General features: G+C 36.8%; 1 pseudogene; it reads right to left on the bottom strand.

The window, feature by feature from the left end:
- Positions 1-14,523: 14,523 nt before the first annotated feature.
- LOC140235930 (uncharacterized) lies at positions 14,524-23,326 on the bottom strand (annotated as a pseudogene).
- Positions 23,327-23,825: the final 499 nt, after the last annotated feature.

The raw sequence follows: 23,825 nt of genomic DNA, 5'->3' as shown, positions 1-23,825 counted from the left end.
TTAATTTCATAAAAGCAATACAGCCAATATATGTACAATAATCAGATGGCAAGGAAAATCACGAAAAAGCCAGTGGCTTGAAGATTGTGATTCCCTGATACAGAAGTACATTAAAAAACAGATTGGCATGAAAATACAAAATACAAAATGTCACCTAATCACTAGATACTCAATAATAGACAAAAATACACATAAAAAGAAACAAAACATACATAAATACAACACAAAACAGAACGTCATGAATATATAATGTTCCATTACCTTGAAAAAAACTTAATTAATCATAAGATTCAAAAAGATATTGTTTCAATTTCAACTTAAAATGATTTAAACTCATAATGCACTTAAGATTATATTCTAATGAATTCCATATTTTTGCACCTTTATATTGCACTGAGTTCCTATATTTCATCTTAGATCGACATAATGGCAAAACAAAGTTTTGTTTATAACGTGTATTAAAACTATGACTCATAGAATGCGTTTTGAAATAATCATCAAAAATACACGGCAATATCGAATGTACATATTTAAACATAAAAATACTCGTTCTATAAAAGATCCTATCATTGAGGGATAAACAGCCTACGTCTTTGAAAAGGGGAGGAGTGTGAGCAAGATAATGGGAGTTTGTACACAATCAAATAGCTTTTTTCTGAAGAACAGTCAGACGATTTAAGTCACGCTCAGTGGCTCCAGACCAAACCAAGTTACAGTAGTCTACATAAGGCAAGACAAGGGCGTTGTGTAACATCAATAGGGTTTTCCTTGGTAATATCACGCGAAGCTTATAAATCATCCCAATGGATACGCTGATCTTGCCATGAATGTGATTAATGTGATTTTTCCAGGATAATCTTTCATCTATAATAACCCCAAGAAAATTAATTGAATCAACTCTGGAAATAACATTACAATCTGCGTATATCATCATATCATCATGTGACAGCTTCATCCCAGAGGACTGAAATATCATATATTTTGTTTTACTTGCATTCATTTGTAATCTGTTAGCTTTAAACCAATCACAGACTTTTTGCAATTCATCGTTCGTCATATTGTTCAATATTGTTTTGTCAGAATGAGAAGCTAGAATGTTTACGTCATCCGCATACAGTACAAAACGAAGTACATTAGACGCATTGATGATGTCATTCACGTATACCAAAAACAAAAGTGGTCCCAATATGCTCCCTTGTGGTACCCCACACGTTATGGGTGGAATGTCTGAGTTGGTGCCCTTAAAACCAGTATACTGACTTCGACCACTGAGATAGCTTTCGAACCAGCGAAGGAGTACACCTCGAATGCCGTAGTGTTCTAATTTGTGTAGTAGAATACCATGGTCTAATGAGTCGAATGCTTTGGACAAGTCGACGTAAATGGCCAAAGGAATTTCTTTTCTCTCTAAAGCAGCTGTAATCTGCTCCACGACATGTAAAAGGGCTGTTTCAGTAGAGCAAGATGGTCGGAATCCAAATTGTTCTTTAATCAATACATTCTTTTCTGACAGGTACTTGTACAATCTTTTGTGCATAATACGCTCGAGGATTTTAGAGAGAGTAGGGAGGAGTGAGATTGGTCTGTAATTTTCTATGAGATGTTTTTCGTTCTTTTTAAAAACCGGAATAACTTTGGCTAGCTTAAGGGAGTTTGGAACTATGCCTGAGGAAAGTGAAAGGTTGAAAACATAGCACAATGGTTGAGCAATGAAGTGAATAATTCTCTTAATAAATGTAGAACTTAATCCATCATGTCCACAGGAAGCTGAACTTTTCAGACTTTTTGTGATCTCAATTATTTCTGACTCGTCAGTAGGCATGAAAAAGGCTGATTCAGAAATTTTAGAGTTCAAAAAACCTGTGAAACATTTTTTACCAGTGTCAACATTATTACCAACAGAAACACCAATATCAGAGAAATATTTATTGAACTCATTAGCAATTTCTTTGTCATCTTCAATCTTTTTTTCCGAGCACTTCAACAGAATTTGGGAGCTTGGATATATTACATCTCCCCAAAATTTCATTCACAATCTTCCAAGTTTTACAAAGGTTGGTTTTATTTCTCATGACTAAGTTTGTGAAATATGATCGCTTTGAAGCACGTATTATACAATTTAACTTATTTCTATACCGCTTATATATCAGCTTATTCTTACTAGAAAGCGTGTTAATATATGCACGAAATAATCTCTGTTTCCTGTTTATGGATTTCAGAATGCCTTTCGTTACCCAAGGTTTTCTTGCAATTGTTTTCTTACATTTAACTTTTGGGGCTGCTTTCAACACATGTTTGTTACAAATTTGACACAAAGTTTCAAGAAAAACATTATATGACATATTTACATCGTCACAAGAATCAACACAGGACCAACTAACAGAACAAAGGTCTTGGATAAGATCTGAGTAATTCAGATTACTTGCAAAGCTTTGACATTCAAAGTATTGACGGCTCTTGTCCAGTTTCATATCAGTTAAATCAAAAGTTGTGACTTGAAAAATAGGCAGGTGATCAGATATGTCTGAAAATATGATACCAGGAGTAATGGACTTATCCAAGACATTTGTAAATATGTTATCAATACATGTAAATGATGAGGATGTCACTCGAGTAGGCTTTGTTATCAAGGGGAACAAGCCATGTGTATACATAATGCTCAGAAAATCATTTGTACATGAATGAATGGATTGCTTCAGAATATCAAAGTTAAAATCACCTGCAATATAACACATCTTGTTCTCTCTGGCAATACTTGCTACAGAATTCTCCAGCATTCCATTGAAAGCTTGTGCATCCGAGTTGGGCGCCTTGTAAACTACACCTACTATGATGTTCTTGTTTTCCATTTCGATCTCAACGAACATTGTATCTACAGATTCGTTTGAAAACGACAAGTCATCTCTCACTTGAAAAGTGAATCTCTCATCAACGTATAAACAAACTCCACCACCTCTCCGATGTTCACGTGGTTTTTGTACAAAGGAGTAGCCCTTCATATTATACATAGACGGTACATTGGAATTAAACCATGTTTCAGAAAAGGCATAAACTGTAAATTTGTGACATAAGCTGTCAATAAAGTCAAAAATGGAGTGAAATTTAGCAAACAAACTCTGCGAATTAAGATGAAAAACAGAAAATGCCTGTTTATCTCCACATTGATTAAACATTTTATCAAAAATATAATTGAAATAATAATTACAGGGATTTTCTAAGTTACCGGCAGACCAACCTTCCTCTTCATTCATGCCAAATACATCAAAAGCAAAAGAATCAAATCGTGCAGAGCAAAAATGACTCGAGTAATTGAAAAACGTGTAGATTGTTCTTTGAAACTCATCATCATCGAGGATTTGATTGAAAGGTAGCTCGTTTGCAGTGCATTGGAAACAAATCCAGGAATTACAAGGTAAGGGGGAATGCATACTAGATGTACAGCAAGTTTCATGACAAGGCGATCTACATACTACACATGTACGTTTCTTTTGAAAGGCTCTCACAGAGTTGAGACAGATGTAACACTTCATGATAAACTACATTACACACATACACATGCACACACATTACGTAACACGAGTACTGACGGCAAAGAATAGAAACACAATCGAGCAGAGTATAAGGCAGAGGAAAGACGAACGTTCGAGTTCAAAAGTTCACAAGTTCGAATAACATACATACGGGCCATGTTTGTTTACATCATGATGGCTGGTGAGCGTCCCTGGCAACTCATCGTTCTCGAGTTCGTTTGCAGTGTTCCGTCCAGTCATTTTGTGTCGCTATAGTGTAGAGATTGTGTGTAGTTTTGATCTTGATTCTGCCGTCTTGTGTCCATACCTTGTTTGTGGGCGGGGGGTATTTTGCTCTCACTTTCCTCAGCAATTTCTGTCTGTCACTGGTCAGGTTCTCGTGGATGAAGATGCGGGTTGATTTCAGCTTCGATCTGGCGGCATAGACTCGAGATCTGGGACCGTAGGTGGCAAACTTGGCTATGATGGGACGAGGAAGAGCATGACCTTTCCTGTCAAGTCTGCCCCTTTCGCCGATCCTGTGGGATCTGTCGATATCCTGTGGTTGGATTTCTACTTCCAGTTGGTCCTTCGCAAGTTGACAGAGTAAGGTGTCTGTGTTCTCCTGCGGGTTTTCTTTAATCCCGTGGATGACCAAGCAGTTTCGCCTGGAATATTGTTCCAGTTCTTCTACACGAGCTTCGGCGTCAGACAATTTGTTTTCCAGTTGTTTGATTTGGGCATCCCTTTTCTCCAATTCCAACATGAAACAGTCGTGTAGCGCTGGCGCTAACACCGGTCCTAGGGCAGGGGCGAGGCGGTTTTCAACCAGTCCTTTGTCCGTGAATGCCCTGATAATGGCTTCCACAATGGCCTCAATGTCCATCTTTGTGTTTGGTTCTGGCTGGTTGCTCACGGGCTTGTGATCTGATGGAGAGGTGCTCGAGTCACTGTCTATCTCCCCAGCGGTCCCGGCCTGTTTTTTGTCAGGTACCGTAGGTGGTTTTGCTCTGGTGTTGACCATCTTGCCGAGCAGTCAGAACGAGTGAGAAAAGTCCAAAAATGTCACTTTCTAGAGGAATGTACTTGTCCGAAATGGTAACTGCAGAGATGTGCCGGGTGGCCCAGACTGTTGAATTGAGTTCCTGGCTATTCCGTATGATTTTAGGCTACAAATCCAACATTTTACTTTTCCTGCCTGTGTAAATGACGTCCGACCGCCATGACCGCCATTTTTCATTTTCTTGACTAGGCAAAACAGTTGTTATAACAGAGTATGGGCAGTCTTTCTTGTCGTTGCTTTTCATTCTTTGTAGTTACTCAGCTGTTTGAACATGCAAATTTAATTTACCTTGAAATGTGATTTTGGACTCATACTAGCTAATAATTCGTGATAACCCCACTTTCAAACACATACATTTACACTTTATTCATGCACGATTTTAGCCGCTGCTACATTACAGGGTATGCGTGAACATCTCGAATACGGACAGAATTAGTGGACGAAGCATGACCTCGACAGTCAGGAAAACTGGCGATATAACCTTTTGGTGAAATACATCTACCTACAGCTGATCCGATTGCGGCAACTTATGATATGGACACGGGGAACTAAGGAATGGAATCAAAATGGATCAATATGGATTTGGACGTATAGGACCCCTAAGATATACTGGGATATTGCTCTCCATCCATACTGCTAGGGATAAAGTGAAAATTGCAGAAAGGTTGACAGGAAATAGATACATCCAATACAATTAAGATAGTTAAATGAGACTTTGAAATGGAAATGAAATTGTATCATCCAATTGTATGACAGTGAACAAACTGGCTCGTGGAAGTTGTGTATGTTGATTGAATTCGAACGTTCAAAGTGCGAAGTTGTGTTCCTTTAAATAAAATTGAAACTGGTATTTGGCACGAATTTGAATGTCTATCCAGCTGGCGAGAAATTGAATACCAACTTTGAGCTGTTAGACTGAATGAACTTTTCTCTAAATTGAATGAAATAAAATCTAAAAGGAATGACATGAAATGAAATTACCTACTAAAGAATGAAAATGAACCGTGAGAGTAGAGCAGTGACCGAAATCGCTTGAATTTGAACGCCGTTTTATTCATTCGAACGCAAATCTGATAAAATTGGTCGGGAAACCTATAAAATGTATGTTTGAAAGTGGAGTTATCCGAGCTATTGACTTTATCGGGCAAAAGTCCCATTTCAAGGTTCATTGAGTTTGCATATTCAAACATAATGATGAGTATAATCTACAAAAACTATAGGCAACAGCAAAAAACAAACAAACAAACAAACAACAAAACAAAACAATGCTCATATATTACACTTGTTTGCCTTATCGTGAATTTGAACTCCTTAACTTTCTTCACTGTTGAACTGAGGTGAATTTGAATGAGTTGCACGTGCATTTTTAATTTGAACGCACTTTTTACTGGTTTACTTGAGAAACTCATGAAACCGCATGCTGATGAAATTAAATTTAAATGAGTTAGTTACCTTTCCTAATGTTGATCTCGGTGATCATTCAAATTCAACTGGATTTTTAATGATCGCATTGTTAAATCGAATGCAAATCTGATGAAATTGGCCGGGAAAACCAATATTGATATTCACAGCAACAGTGACGAGAAAATTGCAGGAATTGTGTTGGTTGAAAGTTAGGTAAAGTAGTGTCAACATTCATCACTGATTGTTTGTTAACCTCCATCACTGATTGTGAACCTAGGAAGACAAAATGTATTATTTTTATTTTTCTCAAAGTAGGAAAAAGGGAACACCACAGTTTTTCGTTGATTTATTGGAAGTGTTGTAATAAACCTGTGTCAGAATATAGAACTTTGGTATAATTAAAGGTGACAAATTGAATTGGTACGAGAACATCAGGAAAATTATGTCAAAGGAAACCAACGTATGTACCTTCTTAGAAATTTTAATGGTAGAAGTCAAACACTTGCTCTTTATATCAAAGTATCATGCAGTCAGTCATATCTTTTCTTCAGTAGTGTGGTTAAATGGTTTGACGGCAAAAAGATAAGTAAAATCTAAACGAGAGAGAGAGAGAGAGAAAAAAAAAAAGGTTTTATCACAAACCAGCAAGATTACTGACATGCCCACGAGACACTTAGAAGAAATTAAAGACCTGAATATAAGAACGACCCAAGTCCAATTTTTGGCCAAATTCAGTTTGACATGGGAAATTGTAGCTTATGCATGGACTCATCTTGTGTATAAATGATAAATCCTAATTACCCCCGGAAGTGCCTGAAATGAATGAGTTAAATCTTATATGAATGTAGGAATGAAGGACTTGGGTCGTTCTTACATTCATATTATAGCGCCCTCTCTCATCCTTCTCTCATCTCTATAGCAGAAATTGTATATGAATCAAAGAACGACCCAAGTCCATATGATTCAAAGAACGACCCAAGCCAATCACACAAAATGGCCTCTCCACAATTAATGTCAATGTCAATTGTCATGTTCTAATTTGTATATACAATGTTGCCTTCGCATCACAGTTAAATAGAATATTATTGGACAAATAAAAAAGATATGAAGGTTTTTTTTTAAGTTTACTCGAAATGGTGTTCCATGGACTTGGGTCGTTCTAAAGCGGGGTTCCCACTATCACGATTGGCGCCACGATTGAAATCGTGGTCTTAATCGTGCAGCAAGCGTGATCGTCTTATCAGATTGTATCAGATCTTAAGGTCAATCGTGGTAATCGCGTTAATCGTGGGAAAATTTTGGATGGTTCAAAAATTTTCTACGATTAACACGATTAGTTTTTGATCGTGATCATCGCATCAGATCGTCTGAGATCGTATCCAAACGCAGAAAATCTCTTCTAACCGTGCTTTTTAATCGTGTTGATCGGGATTGACTTTTCACTTCACTTCCGCTTATTATTATTATTATTATTTGCCCATTTGCCCTTATTTTACTCATGAATTAGATTTATTTTGTATTCTGATAGGTGGTAGCCTGCATCTTTATCATTTCCAAACAGTAAATTGTATGACGGTGTGGGGATTAATTGTCGTAATTACATACATCGTTAATTAAATACATCGTACATTATCAAAATCATTTTTTTTAATGATTTCATAAAATGAAAGTTGTATTACAGATTGTTAGATGTTTTCATACATTATGTTACTGATGTTTTCATTTGATTAATGAGTTGTTATTTCCATTATACAGACGCACAAAACAGGATATGAGATAACTTTTGTTACGAAAACAAAAAATGAGCAAAAATAAAATGGCAATTGTATGTCTGCACGTATTGACTAACCTCAGTACAAAGATGAGAATAATTTACTGAATCGTGCTTGAATGAGTACATATCAAAGGCTGAATGGTTATTTTCTAAAAGTACATTACAGAATATTTTTGGGGGTGCAGTATTCTGCTGTTTGTGTATTGTAGGCCCTACATAGTAATTAAGAGTTGTTGTTTCATCAGCCATCGTTTGACCCCTTTACACATCTATTTTGACACTTTTCAATGTCTTTTTTTTTGTATGTCTGGTAGATCATAATTTTAGAGGAAAATTGTTATTTTCAACTCTCATCATTACTGCAAATGTAAAAGTGACCATTGTCGTGGATGTGAGATCACCAGTTTATGTATGACAATGAAGATCACTCTTATTATTTTTCACAGTTATTCAATAAGTGTAGCAATATACCCCTCCGAAATTATTTTGCGTAAAACCTCCTTTTTTGTTAAAAAGTGACGTCATTTTTATTGGGGAGTCACTTTTCTGTTATGTGTGTGTATCAGTTATGTTAAACATTGTTAAGTAAAACACTAATTAAGCCGAATAAACCAAACTTTTAATAATCCATAAGATGACGACATTTTGAAATAAAAAGGCATATGATACATACACTTTGCGAATATGAAATCGAACACAAATCAATACTATCCATTCGGCCAACTTTCGTATATCGAGCGTATATAACACATAATTTGCAGAACAAAATGCTCCTAAAGTCGCGCACGGTCGAAGCCGTGAAAATCGAGTTTGAAGTTAGAGCATCAAAATTGGTCAAAACTTACGATTTTCTGAATTTGACATATTATTAGAGTCTGATATGTCTTCTATCATCTGTCGAAATTTTGAAGCAAAATGATGAAAGGAAAGACCAAAAAATAGCGTTTTTCTGGGCCATGTTTTTTTTTGGCGTTTCAACGAAGCAGAAACTGGTTTGAACATTTGGATTGAGCGCCACACATAGGCTCCGCCCCTAACAACGACCAGAGTGATCTCATTGGTCAGTTTGCTGCTTGCCGCTAACCGAAGCGTGAAGCTCGCACACTGCCCAGTCGACTGGTGCGTGCGGGCGGGTTGCGCTATGCCTAGCCGCTTCTCCTGACATCCTGGTCACTGATTGGGCGGTGAGGAGACCGCCGTCGCTGTGTTTGAATGAGCGTTACGGGGGTTGCTAGGGCTTAATAGTCTAGTAGGAGGAAGGGGTTCCCATGCACCCCAAACATATATTTTTTTAATCTACTTCATCTAGACCAGTTTTGTGCGTAGATTTCAAAAATGCAATGTTAACAGGTCAAAGCGTGTCCCATAGTGGTCAAAAATCCGTTTCCATGGTAACGCATGGTGAAAATGTCAGTATCTCATAAAAATACATGTAACCTTTGATAAAATTGTTCAATTATCATGGCTTTGGTATCAAATTAAAGAAAATTAAATTATCTATATGATGATACCAATTATGTAGGGGGTTATACCAATCTTCATATTAATTTTGAGGCTAGAATTCAATTTTTTGACATTTTTTAGCAAAAATGCAATTTTACCATAAAACTTATCTATCGTTCTCTAAATGATACCAAAACATATTCAATTTGTTTGAATATTCTTCAAAATTATACTAAACATGTATGCAATACAATGTGAAAATTTCATAGATATTGCTCAAATAATGAGAAAGTTACGGCCATCCAAAGTTGACATTCAAGCATGTCAAGAATGTGCAGGTGGGAGTGTGATGTACGCCCTCTATTGTTGAATAATCTCATTTAAACATTTCAGTCATCTATTATTTTGGTTCCAAAAGCATGAGAATGAAGTTGGATGTGATAAAGTGGGTCATCTAGACCAGTATTGTGGGTAGAATTTAAAAAAAAAAATGCATTAACAGGTCAAAGAGTGTCCCATGGTGGCAAAAAAAAAATCTGTTACCAAGGCAACGCATGATGGAAATGTCAGAATCTCCTTAAAATGTAATATTTGATACAATTGTTCACTTATCATGATTTGAATGTCAAATTTGAATGAAGAGTATTAAATTCTTTGAATGATTACCAATCATCACACGGAATTTATACTAATCTTCATATCAATTTTGAGGTCAGGGTAGTAGTTTTTGCAGCGCGCTGCTGGGGGGGGGGGGGCGCGAGTAGGAAAAAAAAATCATTGGTTCACATAGCAGAACAGTACAGTACTAGTATACTATTCGGGTATACGGTGCACGTTTTCGATCGAGGGCATGCGAATAGCTTGAATCGAACAATAGGATTTCGTAATACCGGGGCCCTGTTTAAAATTGATTATATACTAGTAGTTGATTTCAACTGTAAGTCTATAGGCCAGGGAATTGAAGCTGAATTTTGGGGTCAACTGGCAACTATCGTATAACAAACAAATTTTGTATTTGAAAGTATACATGTATGTCTTAACAAACTTACCAGTAAAATTTACCCAGAAGTTCTGCTTCGGAACATGCCGAAATAACATCATCAACATGGCCACCCCACAAACCAGATAAATGAATGGGAATTTTAGGATACCTCAAGTGTTCATTATACAACTGACATTAATCATGAGATAAGTTTCTAGTGTATGTATTTCTTATTTCCTGCCTTTCTTCACACAAAATTGGGCACATTTGTGACCTCTTTTTCAAAAAATCTGAGCCCAAATTAGGTCATTTCTATGGAAACTTTATGCTAAAAACAATGTTTTTCTCAAACAAAAAAAAAAAATGCAACACCTTCTCAACGTTAAACACCATTTTAAATTTACATAAGTATGCAAATTCATAGCTATGCAAATTCATTGACTGGAGTTGAGACCTAACCTGTTAGAGACCATAGCTACCATGGTTACACTCAAACTTGCCTGTAGCCATTATAACACAGCTGTCCAGAAATCACAATTTTCGTTATTAGTGGTGCATTATATTGTATATTCCATCCCAGTAGCTGGATTTTTTGTTTTTTGTTTTGCATTTGACACAAGCTGACATTTTGTTCAAGTCAATTAGGCACAGAACATAGATTAAGTCAATTTCTCATAAAATGAGACCCTCCTCTACCTCCGCCCCAATCCCAATAAAAATGGTTAGTTCATGCCTTTTCCTTTCTTGCAGTCCTGTAGGGTGTTTCAACAAACGTTTCATTGGTTTCAGTTTCACTTCACTGGTTTCAGTCTCGCTATCTCACTTTTCTGATTGGTATGTTTCAGTCACGAGGACTTGCTAAGTGAAACTGAAAACACTAAGTGGCACTGATCTCACTGAAATCAATGTTGGTGAAATGGGTCCTGCATGAACTGCTGTACGATACCAGAGCGAGCTCATTATACTCGATGGACTACTACAACAAATACTGTACTTCTGAAAGAAATGACGCACTGTTAGACACCGGATACACATTTTGTCATAGATCACATTAGTCCAGTCAAAATAGGGTTTCACCAAACACTAATTGCAACAGTAGGGATTCCACTGCAGTGCTATACTTGTTATGGGCTCCTAAACACCATACTAAAATTCCCAAGAAATCCAGTGGGGCAAAGTGGCTAAATTTCCATAATATGCAAATTAGCTCCCATTATGATAAAAATACAGTGTTTCCATGAAAATTAGGTTTCTAGTTTTCAGATTGGAACACCGAAAGTGTTGAAACTTATGTTTACAATGTCACTAGTGCGATGCAAACATTTCACCATGTACATAGTCTGGGCCTCATTTGCATAATATGCAATGGGTTCCGAGCCAACGGAATATTCTGATGCATCAAAGTGCCCGATATGAGCATATCAAGAGTGTTCAAATATGATATTTCAGTTTCTCTTAACCAAAAACAAACTTTACAGCATTAGTAAACTAGCATGAATTATTATTATAAGATTACAGTTTGTTATCAGACAGATAATGATAGCTTATCCATTAATATTACGTAGAATCAAAGTACGAAATTAAAAAGGTGTCAACATCTATAATTTGTCTACGGTAATTTTGTAATGAATGAACTCTATTTGGAGGGTGGACTTGTTCGAATCTTGATGATTAAGCTCTTGCATCCTTGAGGGTTTTGAGATATTGAAGATGGCACAGTCAAAGGAAACCCTGTGGGTAGTGCCCAAAGTTACCCCAATCGAGCATATTATCCCACGAACATTAATTTACAAAACATGCATCAACCAACACGATTTCCGTTGTTCTAAGCGTACAAGATTTTATTCTAAAGTCGTTTCGCCGTCTAGCTAAGACTTTGTTATTTCCATGAAATACAATTGGCATTGACAGCGGAGACATTTTTCTACAATGTGTACATCTTTAAAAAGTGGTGCACAGTCAAAGTGACTCGCATGCAGGGAGGTACCCGAATTTATCCCTATACCCTCACGGCCCGGTTCAAAACATATACACACGTGAATACAGCTGTTTGAAGCGAAAAAAAAAAAAAAAAAAAAAAAAAAAAAAAAAAAAAAAAAAACCTCTGTGCATAACGTCCTATTCATTTCATTTCCATTAAAATTCAGTGGAAGTTCTCGAAGAAGTGTTGTTCTACAATATCTTGGTATAAGGTGAAAATGGTTCACATACGAAGACAACCACGTGGACGGTGCCCAAAATTACCCCACCCAAAGACAGTCTAAGACATGCAATAATCATGTACCAGCGCAAATACATGAATATGTTCTATGGATACAGGCCTTTAAACAGTCCTTCTGGTCCTCTAGCCCAGAAACTTTTATTTAATGAAATTCAATGGAGTCAACAGACGATGTATTGCTCTGTAATTTTTACTTACATTGACATAGTTAAAGTGATTATCATTCGAAGGGAGCCTACTATATGCACTCTAAGAAAAATTTCACTAAAAATTGAGTAAAACGGCCACATGGTCAGAATTGAGTAAAGTTTTAACCACTCCTAGTTGAGTAAAAGTTTGGTCATATTTGAGCTCCTCTTTTACCCAGTGAAGAGTAAAATTTGTTTTGCTTTATTATTGAGTAATTTTATTTTTACTCATTTTTGACCATGTGTCCATTTTGATCGGGGTAATGTGTAAATTTGATTTTAATCCCAGATGACTATTCTGATTTTTAACCATCTTTGGCCATGTGTCCATTTTGATCGGGGTTATGTGTAAGTTCAATTTTACTCCCAATTGACCATTCTGTAGAACACGAGGAAAGTGTAAATTGTTTTTTACTTTTGTGGCAAAACAATTTTGGTCGGCCTGCTTACGCATTTGCAATGTACAATTAATTTTAAAAGTACAGTTTGATATACATGACATAAGAAACACGTGAAATGTGACTTGCACATTCTCATGGTACATTTGAAGTTGACAAGGCAAGCTAGCAAGTGCATGCTACAGACCAAAAATAGTTTGCGACATAAAACCCAAATAAGTAACACATGACAAAAAAATATATCGTTATTACCTTTATTGTGAAGGTAAACAAATATTTTTTTTTGAGCTGAACTATTCATCTTCTTAGAAATAAAACATATATAACAGACATACACGAAAAGCTGGTAGTATGTTATACTTTAAACTGCATGAAATAAGGAAAACAACAACATGGAATTCAGTTGTTACTTACAACTTATTTTTCTCTGGAACATTGATTTAGACTGTGCTTACATGCAGAGCATGTAACATGCATGCAGAACTTTACATGGTAGAAAAAAAATAAAGCTTGCGATCAACCTGTCACAACTTTTCTTTTCCATGTAAAACTAAACTAAACTGTGATTTATCTAAAACATCTTGTGCTATACATCACTTCCTTTCCAGTCTCTGGTAGGATTAAAGTGTGGAACCAAATGGAATGACACTCTGATTCTAGGTTTTCTCAAAGCTTCAATTACAACATTTACAACTCATTTCTCGATTTTGGTCCAATCTAAACATTTGTTATAATTTCTTGTGTTATAACACAAAAATCAAAACAAGGATACCCGCACAAAGTACAAGTGTTTCTTTCCTAATATATGGTCAATATCCTTCCCATGTGAAGGCACAAGTCATCTGTTGAGAATGAGAAGGGCGTTAAGTGGTCTTGAACACTATGGGTTTTGTGGCAACTTAACGCCCTTATCATTCTCAACCGACGAAGTATTCTAACAAGATTATAGCAAGGTCAATATTTTGGTTGCTCTACATTTATATTCCAGCAAAGTCTTATATCACATAAATTGTAAACCTTGGTCTTATAGAACACCCTTTGCAAAATATATGGCCATATGAACACACATGAAATTGAGTTGTTACTTCTAAGTTCCTTTATACACTGCAACTTTATACACTGAAATAGACTGTCTTTATGCATGCAGAGCTTGTACACATGTAAAATTTTACATGATAGGAAAATAAGGCATGCAGTTGAATGATGACACTTCAAGTTATGATTTTTTCTTAACCGGTTAATGTAAACTAGCTGTAGACCCTCTCAAAGGACAAAATAATCAATAAGTTGGTACACGTGCATGATATCTAATTCTTCACATAAAGGAACCAGAAACATGTCTTCAATGAGCACAGACATAACAAGTATAAAGGCGCATTTATACCGTATCTGGCACGGTATCATGGCGCAGCATTAACGCGATATCTAAGCCGTGATTGGTTAATGTGTTGAACACTCTGCGCGCAGAGTAGCGCACTGACCAATCACAGACAAGATATCTTGTAAATGCTGTGCCGTGATGCCGTGTAAACGAGACTTAACACTGAAAATTAATCAAAATTATAATGTGGAATAAGCACCTCCAGCAGAAGGCCTCAAAGATATATTTTTGTCTGTTTCAGATTTGAAGTAAATTTGCCATTTGGGGAAATACATCACCAGAGTATATTACACTTAGATATAGCATTCAGCTCGTCCTAACTCAACTTAAAAAAAAAAAAACAACACAACATTCACATGTAATTACAGAGGTATAATGCTGCCGTACTATATAAGAACCTGAAATGGAATCCACGAATACACGATTATTATTATTTTTTACAACATACTGAGGTGTCTGCCCCTAACCATGAAGTTAATACCAGTCTTCAGCTGAACATTTTGTCTACTTCTTATTAAAATGGTAGTAGGCTCTGAAGGCCTTTACTGCCCCTGTTTCTCTGGCACCTGCTTCCACCCCGTAAACCACAGTGACCAAGATCACACACAATATTCATGGCTCGAGCCCCTGCTGGATACTCCAGATCAAAGATCTGAAATATCTTATAGCAGAGGTCAACAGCAGATACGAGGCCCTTTCTCTCAAACACTGGCTCTCCAGAATGACGAAGCACTGAATTGGCTGGCAGACATCTTTCCCTACAGCCAGGACGAAAGGCTGGTTCCTCCCATGGTCTTTTCGGTAGGCCTCGAGACTGGTTCCTAGCTTCCTGCAAATAATAGATATAAAAAAAAAGTATATCTTATCTTATGGTTCACAAAGTTTGAAAAACGAAGCTTGCTGTTTCTTCCACTATACTGGAAAGAAATAGTTTCGATCAAAAAATAAAGATCTGAAAGAAATGACTACCATCAATAGTTTCCCGTGGTGATATTTTGAAATGATTGATTTCAGTCAATATTGCTTTAGGTTAAAAGTTTGCAACACATCACCCAAATCTTTGTGATTAATACTCTACGCATTTTCCTTCCCCTGTTGGACTTGTAAGTAATCCTATATATAGTTTAATAATAGGGCCAGCGAGTTCTGGTACGGGTAAAATTCAAATGGTTACATTTCTTACCATCTTAAGCGATTCAAAGTTCACATGCCAGGACCCTATTACATAAAACTTGACATCAGTAATACCTGAAATATAACTTTGACATATAAGCTTTCAGACAAACAGATGTAAACATTTTAGTAGCACATAACAGTTACTGGAACTTTGTATTCAATACACATTCCTTTTTGATGAAGCATCAAAGTGTTCATGTTTTGACTTGCTGTATGGAGATGTGACCTATACTTACACAAAATTTTCAATTTTCTTCACTAATACTGCTTTTGCTACAAACATTTGACATACCTTTTGGCAGTCGATGAAACACTCTAATGACTCTTGGAAGAGGCTCTCCCCCCTTTTTGATGACTTCTTGCCCGGGAACAGATGTGACAGCATAAGAAAACCCAGATTTGCCTTTTCTACTGTTAGTGGAGTACACAAAAAGTCTTTATTAGAATATGAAAGATTTTAGGCTACATATGTCTTCACACCACAAATCAATCCTGGCATATTTTCAATTCACATATCAGCTTTATATCTCTTCAAATTCAAGGCTTATTTTATAACCAGTGGGGGATTGGGGGCGAATAAGCCGCTGCCACCCCTTATTTGGCTGATTACACATTTTTAGTCATCACACGCAAAAAAAAAAATCAACCACAGCCCCTCCCCTTTTTATGCTAATTTTTTTTTTTATAGTAATCACATGAAAATACAGCAAAATTTTCGCCCGCCCCCTCCCCCTCCATCCCCTTTTAAGAATCCTGGATCGGCCTGTGATGACTTTGGATTATTATGCAGATTTGCAGACATTGCACACTGCTCTTTTATGGAAGAATTGGTGGTGTGCTTTATGTTTGGGGAAGGTGCCCAATTTTAGGTTGGGGCTATAACAAAGATTAAAAAAAGGGTTAATGTGATGAGCAACAACAGAAGCCACGAACAGCAGTAGTTGGAAGTAGCTTGATTCCAGCACTTGCCTCGGTGCCAGATGTTGGAAAGAGCGCACAAGACCCTTGGTGCTGTTTTTACTGAATACACCATTTTGAAGAATGCAATGGAATAAAACACTTCTGTAAATCCTATTACATCTACATAATGAGGGATGATGAAGTGTATATCACATCATTTTAAAATCAAATGTAATGTGTTATACCGTGAACTGGGGGACGGAACAGTTGGGTGACTTTGGACAGGAATTGTTTTACTTACATTTTTTTTTTTGGCTGTTGTTGTTTTTTTTTTTTTGCAAATATTTTTGTAGGTTATGAAAGGGGGATGTGTGAATATTTGAATTACTGCACTTCTCTTGTATATTGCAAGCAGCACAATAATGTAAGTGAAGTTGTCTGAACTGTCCAAAGTCCCCCGCCTGTCAAATGTCCCCTCAGTTTACGGTACCTATCAATAATTACACACCTTGCTGGTGAAGTCCTCATCACGTTTTTCTTGTACTCCAAATTTCACCTTCCACCCTGGAGAAATTCTGTTCCCATAGTCCAGAATGCAAGATGATACTACTGGCCACTTTGTGAAGAGAAGGTCCCCCTTTCCATCAAATAGCTTGTTGTAATCCTGCTCAATCTGCAAAGAAACAAGAAACAACATCAACAAAACATGTTTTTGCAGATATTTTGTTTTTTTGTCTGTTAATTTGCCTGTTAGATCTTGAATTCTCACCATCGTAGTTGCACAATAGTCTACTGAGTCTGAAGGAAAAGATAGCAGACAGCTAGACTATATACGGGATGTAACTTACCAGTACAATATTATTGTAGAGTTATATTCTTTTTCTACATCATTACATGTATTTAGTTGAAGGTTTCAAACTGTGTCTGTTCGGCAGATTTTTGACAGTTTGGAAATGTGCCTTGAGGTAAATCTAGATACATTTTCAAAATGGCAAATTCCACAGAACAGACACAGTTTGAAGCCTTTGAACTAACTAGTAACACGATGTAGACTCTCCTGCATTATTCCACCTCTTTGACTTTGTTACAAAATATTTGTTGTAATCTGTGCATCCAGACCTCACACAAATCAAAGGCAAGCCTCAAGGCTTCAAACAAACCAGTAGACAGTAATTATCTACACTAGGCGTATAGTATAGACTATAAAGATGTCTATAACTTGTCTTACTCTACAGGCGTAGTCTGACAAAAGTAGATCTAACAAGTCTAAAAAGGCCCTATCTAAATTATTAAATACTAAAAAGTAAGAGTAAGAAAGTTCTTGCACTTACAGACTTTACATACATGTACTTATCACTTAGATCTAACTTGTTAGATCTACTTTTGTCAGACTTAATTTTAATTAAGTAATAATGAAAAAAAAAATATAAAAAAATCTCCATTGGCATTGCCGGTATGAGTATTGGACCTGTGTCAGTGACTATCGACTAGGTCGAACCTGGGCCGGCCGGCCGGCCATTGAAGAGCCAGCCCCGAGGGCCGGCCGCCGAGTACATACGCTTGAAGTGCAAAACCAGCTGCTGTGCGGCGCGGGCAAGGTCAACGTAGTCGTAGGTACCACTTCCGAACCACGAACGGTACCATAAAATACAATCAAATAACTTGAAGCATCTACATTGTTAGAAAGAAATATACTGTTAATCTATACTTACTTCTAAAGTTGGGGATTTGGTCAACAAGACCCCATTGATGCAGCAAAAAAGCAACTTCGCTGTCCGCCATAATGCTTCGTCCCTGCGCTGTCGATGTCGCGTCGAAGTAGTTGCTAGTTTGGCTGGCTTTACACGTCATGCATATCATGCACGTGCGCGCGCAAGTGTAAAAGACCAGTCATCCGCGTGTTACCGTGCTTTTTACACCTAACTTAGCAATATCGCGACTGGGCTGGCCTGGTACAGTGTAAACAGCGAGAGTGTAAAATGCAGTTTACTCCGAGTTGAGTAAGATAATGGAGCAAACCTTACTCACGAAGAAGAGCAAAATGAAAGTATGTAAATATTGAGTAAAAAGGGATAAAAAGAACGAGTTTGCTCAATAAAGGCGAATTTACCGCTGATAAATGTGCAATCTTGCTCAATATTGAGCACTCTTGAGTTTACTTTAGCAAAATTTTACTCCATGGATTTAGAGTGTGGGAAGTGCACACATTAATTGCCTCTATACATGACCTTTGTAAAGCAAATATCAACGCAATTATAGTATATACAGTCGTTCCAAAAGTGCATGTCTCAAAAAAAAAAAAGGTCGTTCCTTGAGTTTTAGGACTATCACTTGAGTTTTGTGATTATGTATAATCATCGTATATGGTGCTATAATCATTGTACATTCTTCTCATTCGACATAATTTTACGCACCTCATTTTCTGTTACAAAGAAAGTGATGTCTATCTGTTCTTGTCGAAAAATGAAATAGAAATTGAATTGAACTCTATTGAATTGGATTCCTGCCATATCAAGACACTTTTTTTTTTCTATAAAAAACTGCCGGGGTAGAGATAAAATAACAACATTGATCCATAATATCTATGCAGTCCAAAGGGTTCACTTGCAGAGACCACCTTGTGGGAGGTGCTCAAACTAATCCTAAAGGCAATGAAAAACATGCACTATACACTGTACAACCGCGAAAAATGTTCCATGGTTACATGCTTCTGAAAAGCCCTTCCGCCTGTGTAGCACATACGCTTTTGTAAAATGCAATTAAGGTGATATAGGAGACGTTGCTTTACAATATCTATTTTGTCAAGCCCTTGGGAAGTGCCCAGATCACCCCTGCCCTGACCGTCGTGGTCCCAAAACAGATTAACAAAACATACATTATATGCCACAGTAAACTCACTTGAACATGCATGTAAAGTCGTTGCCGAGTGGTAAATAAAGACACTTTACTTTTCATGATTTTTAAATGGTATAGAGACACTGCTTTACAATCACCATAGTCAAAGGGGTGCACATTCAATGGCAACCGAGTGGGATTTGTTCATAACCATCCAACCCCCAGGGCAAATAGGAAACATGCACCAGCATGTAGCACAAATATGTTTCAATTTACCATGCCTTCACATTGTCGTTACGGTTGTACAGCGATTGCCCTTTTGTTTGTATGAAATGCAATATAATCACAAAAAGGAAAAATGCTCTACATTATCTATATAGTTAAAAGGGTCAACATTCAAAAGCAATCCCCTGGGAAGTGTCCAAAATAAACACCGCCGCTCAAGCCCCGTACATCACACGGATACTATGAACGCAAATACCGACTTTTATATCAATAAATGTCGTGGAAATGATAGGAGAAGCATTGCTTCAAAATATCTATTTAGTGAGAGGATGTACAGTAAATGCCAATCCTGTTGGATGTGCCCCAATCCCCCCCCCCCCCCCGATCCGCCACCTTCAGTGCAGAGGCATGAAAATATACCTCATGAAATATTGCAAATTTAGATAAAATTTGGGTGCTTCTGTTTACTTTTAGTTTTCACCATCAATTAATTACATAGAACTAGACTCTAACATTACAGATCTATTGTAATGAATACAAAATTATGTGGAGTATACAGAACTAAGGTTTACACCAAAACTAGTATTATGTTACAGACAGTATCATTCCATCAAACTAATCTTGTAATCTGTTACTTTCACACTCAGCAAAGTAACTATACAAATAACAATCTATTCAAAGATGTTCTCTTTAAATATTAGTAAATTCAACTCAGTTCAACACAGCACATCAACAAGTTCTGATTTCATGTCATACCTAAATCCTAACACATTTTTAAACATGTGAGACTGAAGTTCACTGAACATAAACTTGTAGTGGAAAAGCTTCAATAGATGAAGTTTTTTTTTGTACTTTGCTTTCAGGCAAATATAAATGTATGTTGCAAAATGGTTTTAAAAACAATAATATGACACAAAATGCAATCAGATACAAGGGTCAGAGGTTTGATTTATGGCAGATTTCTTTGACTGATCCCGGTCTGATCCAAACAATAAAGCTTCTCACCAAAACTTTTGTCCTATCACAAGCAAGCTTGCTTATTTCTCCACAATAGAGGGCGCGCATCATCATCCATCTAGAAATTCTTGACCAATTCTTGACAGGTGTCAATGTCAACTTTGGATGGCCGTAACTTTCTTGTTATTTGAGCAATATCTATGAAATTTTCACATTTTATTACATACATATTTGGTATAATTTTGAAGAATATTCAAACAAATTGAATGTGTTTTGGTATAATTTTGAGATAGATTAGTATTATGGTAAAAATGCATTTTTGCTAAAAAATGTGAAAAAATTGAATTCTAGCCTCAAAATTAATATGAAGATTGGTATAACCCCCTACATAATTGGTATCATCATATAGATAATTCAATTTTCTCTAATTTGATACCAAAGCCATGATAATTGAACAATTTTATCAAAGGTTACATGTATTTTTATGAGATACTGACATTTTCACCATGCGTTACCATGGAAACGGATTTTTGACCACTATGGGACACGCTTTGACCTGTTAACATTGCATTTTTGAAATCTACACACAAAATTGGTCTAGATGAAGTAGATTAAAAAAATATATGTTTGGGGTGCATGGGAACCCCCCTTTCCGACTGCACTATAACTTCTATTGTCCGGAGGTGAATACTGACTTGCGTGTCTCTTGATTGTGATTGCGTCGCAAGGAGAAGTTTTAGGGCGCTTTTCTCGAAACAGTGATTTCCCAGACGTCTTCACATGCGCTCTTTTAAACATCGATATCTCCGCAGCCGATTATTTTTATAAGACATGTTATATATCAATTTAAAGCAGAAAGATTAGGGAATTGTGTCATGCAATTTTCAAATAATCGACCTCGCCCGACTTTAGGATCATTTTGTTGTAGCGGGTCACATATACAGGATATAACGTTAAAACTTATTTATAAAGCATTGATGAGGGATGAAATTGAAACATCAGCATTATGATAATTTAGTTGGTTTATATAATTTCGAGGAAATAGATATTAGATCGATTTTTCTAAGGCCTCGGAAGTCTACTCTTGATTGTAAGCTGCGTGAATTTCAATATAAAATGTTGTATGGTTCAAAAGCTAAGTTATTTTCTTTTGGTTTTGTAGGAGATAACCAATGTACATTTTGTTATTCTGAGGTTGAGACTTATGAACACTTGTTTTTTTTTTTATTGTAGGAAAGTCAATCAGATTTGGAAATTGTGTGGGGAAGTTTTTGTTTACCCCAGATGCAAAAGTTAGATAGGCAATCTGTTCATGTTGGTATTAAAACGCATGATATTGGAAAAGGGCAACTCATAAACCATTTGATATTATTGATAAAATGGATGATATTTGTATTTTCGAAGGAAAAGAGCAGGCCCCCATTGATAAGAGAAATTAGAGAAATAATGTTAGAAAGTCGAGAAGAAGAAAGGAAATTAGCAATGAGACGAGGTACGCTGGCCTTGCACAACAGGAAATGGAATCAATTAATGACACGGTGATTCTTACTCCACATCTATTGCTACTTTTTTGTGCTTTTTTTTTTTTGGTGCTTTTTGTTGTTGATTGTTTGGTGAACAGGTTCGGTGTTTGTGGGCGTGTGTGCGTATTTGTGTGTGTGTGTGTGTGTGTGGAAATATGTGTGTGTATCTGTGCTGGAGTGAGGTATACCTGGAGTATGCCTATCTAGAGGGGAAAGTGTTGATGAGGTTATACGGGTGAGCGATGAAGGGGTAATGTTTTATAGGCATGGATTATGTACAGACATTGACCATGTAGATTTGTAAAGCCTTTGCATGTATGTGTGTACATAGGTATGTAGGCTTTTTGTTGACCCCTGATAAATAGGTATGCAGGCCTTTTGTTTGACCCCTTAACAATATTTGATTTTATTATCTAATAATTACTGCTGTGACGAGTATACGGACGCAGTTAATGGGTATATTTTGTAATGGTGTATTGTACATACATATTGGTTTTGCTGACCCATTAGGCAGCGGGGATGACTATATTTGTGAAGCAGTTACTGTGTACTGTATAGTAGAATAATCAGAAATTGACACAATGACAGTCCTAAGAACTACAGCTGTACTTTGTTATATTTGATATACGTTTGAAATGTCACGCAGCAAGCAACACAACTAAATGTTGAATTGTAATCAACGATTGATGATGGAATCGAAATAAAATATTGTTTGAAACAAAAAAGAATAATACTATGTTACATAACATTCAAAATGATCCGATCCTCTTTCTAAGCTTCCATTTCATCATATAATTATTTTCTTCATGTATTGGAGAGAAAGTTCATTTTGTCTTGCTGTGTTTTTTTTTTCTGGGGAAGAGGGGCAATCATCTGATTTTATGTATTTGGGTTCGATATTTCACTTTTTTTTTTGTGAGGGGGGAGGGTGACCATGTCGATTTAATAATGTATTAATTCCTTTACGTTTAATATCAGACGAGGGAATATGTGAGGTTATGACTGGCCTGGGTGCTGCTTTCTCTCTGATAGCATAATCGTAATTAGCAATACTGCAAAGGTTACGTTGTCATCATCGTCAACCTGTCAAGCCTTGCCATCATCAATGGTTTTTGATAAAATTAATAGGCCTAATCAGTCTGCATAATTAAGGAAAACAATAAAATCCATCGTCAGCCGGACTATGATATTCCCATTCGGGTCCAATCGCACCTTAAATGGGGGTCGCTTTTGATCCCGATCGTGAAAGATATCGTATCTTATCTCAGCAGCCCGTATTGGTTCGCGGTATTCGTATTGGAACGTTGCTGCACGTACCACATCGGGGATCCTGATCGTTATGGTCATGTTAGATCGGTTCCAATCGTGACCTCAATCGGGACAATCCTGTCGGATCGTATTTGAACGGCAGACCAGATCGTGACAGATCGTACCGCTTGAAATAGACCAATCGTGACCATATCACATCCAAGCGTACCAAAACGTATCGGTATGTGACTCGCATAACCTCGTACCCAAACGTGAAATTTCAGACGAGTTCAACAAATTTTCCACGATCAGTTACGAATGTCCAATCGTGGCGTTCGCAATGGATCGCACGATAGTGGGAACCCCGCTTTATATTCAGATACTCAATTGTGCATTCAGCTCTGTTGAATAGGCTTGATACCGTAATGAAAGATTGAACACACCCTCTTCATGATGAGGTGACAGTAAACAGATCTGATAGAAGTCGACTTCCAGTTATGAACACTGAGAGATAGGCCTACATATAACATGCATAAGGTCATATTGATCTTTACATATTATAGACATTTCAATAGTAAGTTTAATAGATGATATGCAA

The sequence above is a fragment of the Diadema setosum genome, chromosome 12, assembly GCF_964275005.1.
Source record: "Diadema setosum chromosome 12, eeDiaSeto1, whole genome shotgun sequence".
Lineage (NCBI taxonomy): Eukaryota > Metazoa > Echinodermata > Echinoidea > Diadematoida > Diadematidae > Diadema > Diadema setosum.
The sequence above is the reverse complement of the archived record's forward strand: the minus strand, read 5'-3'. Positions and strand labels throughout refer to the sequence as shown.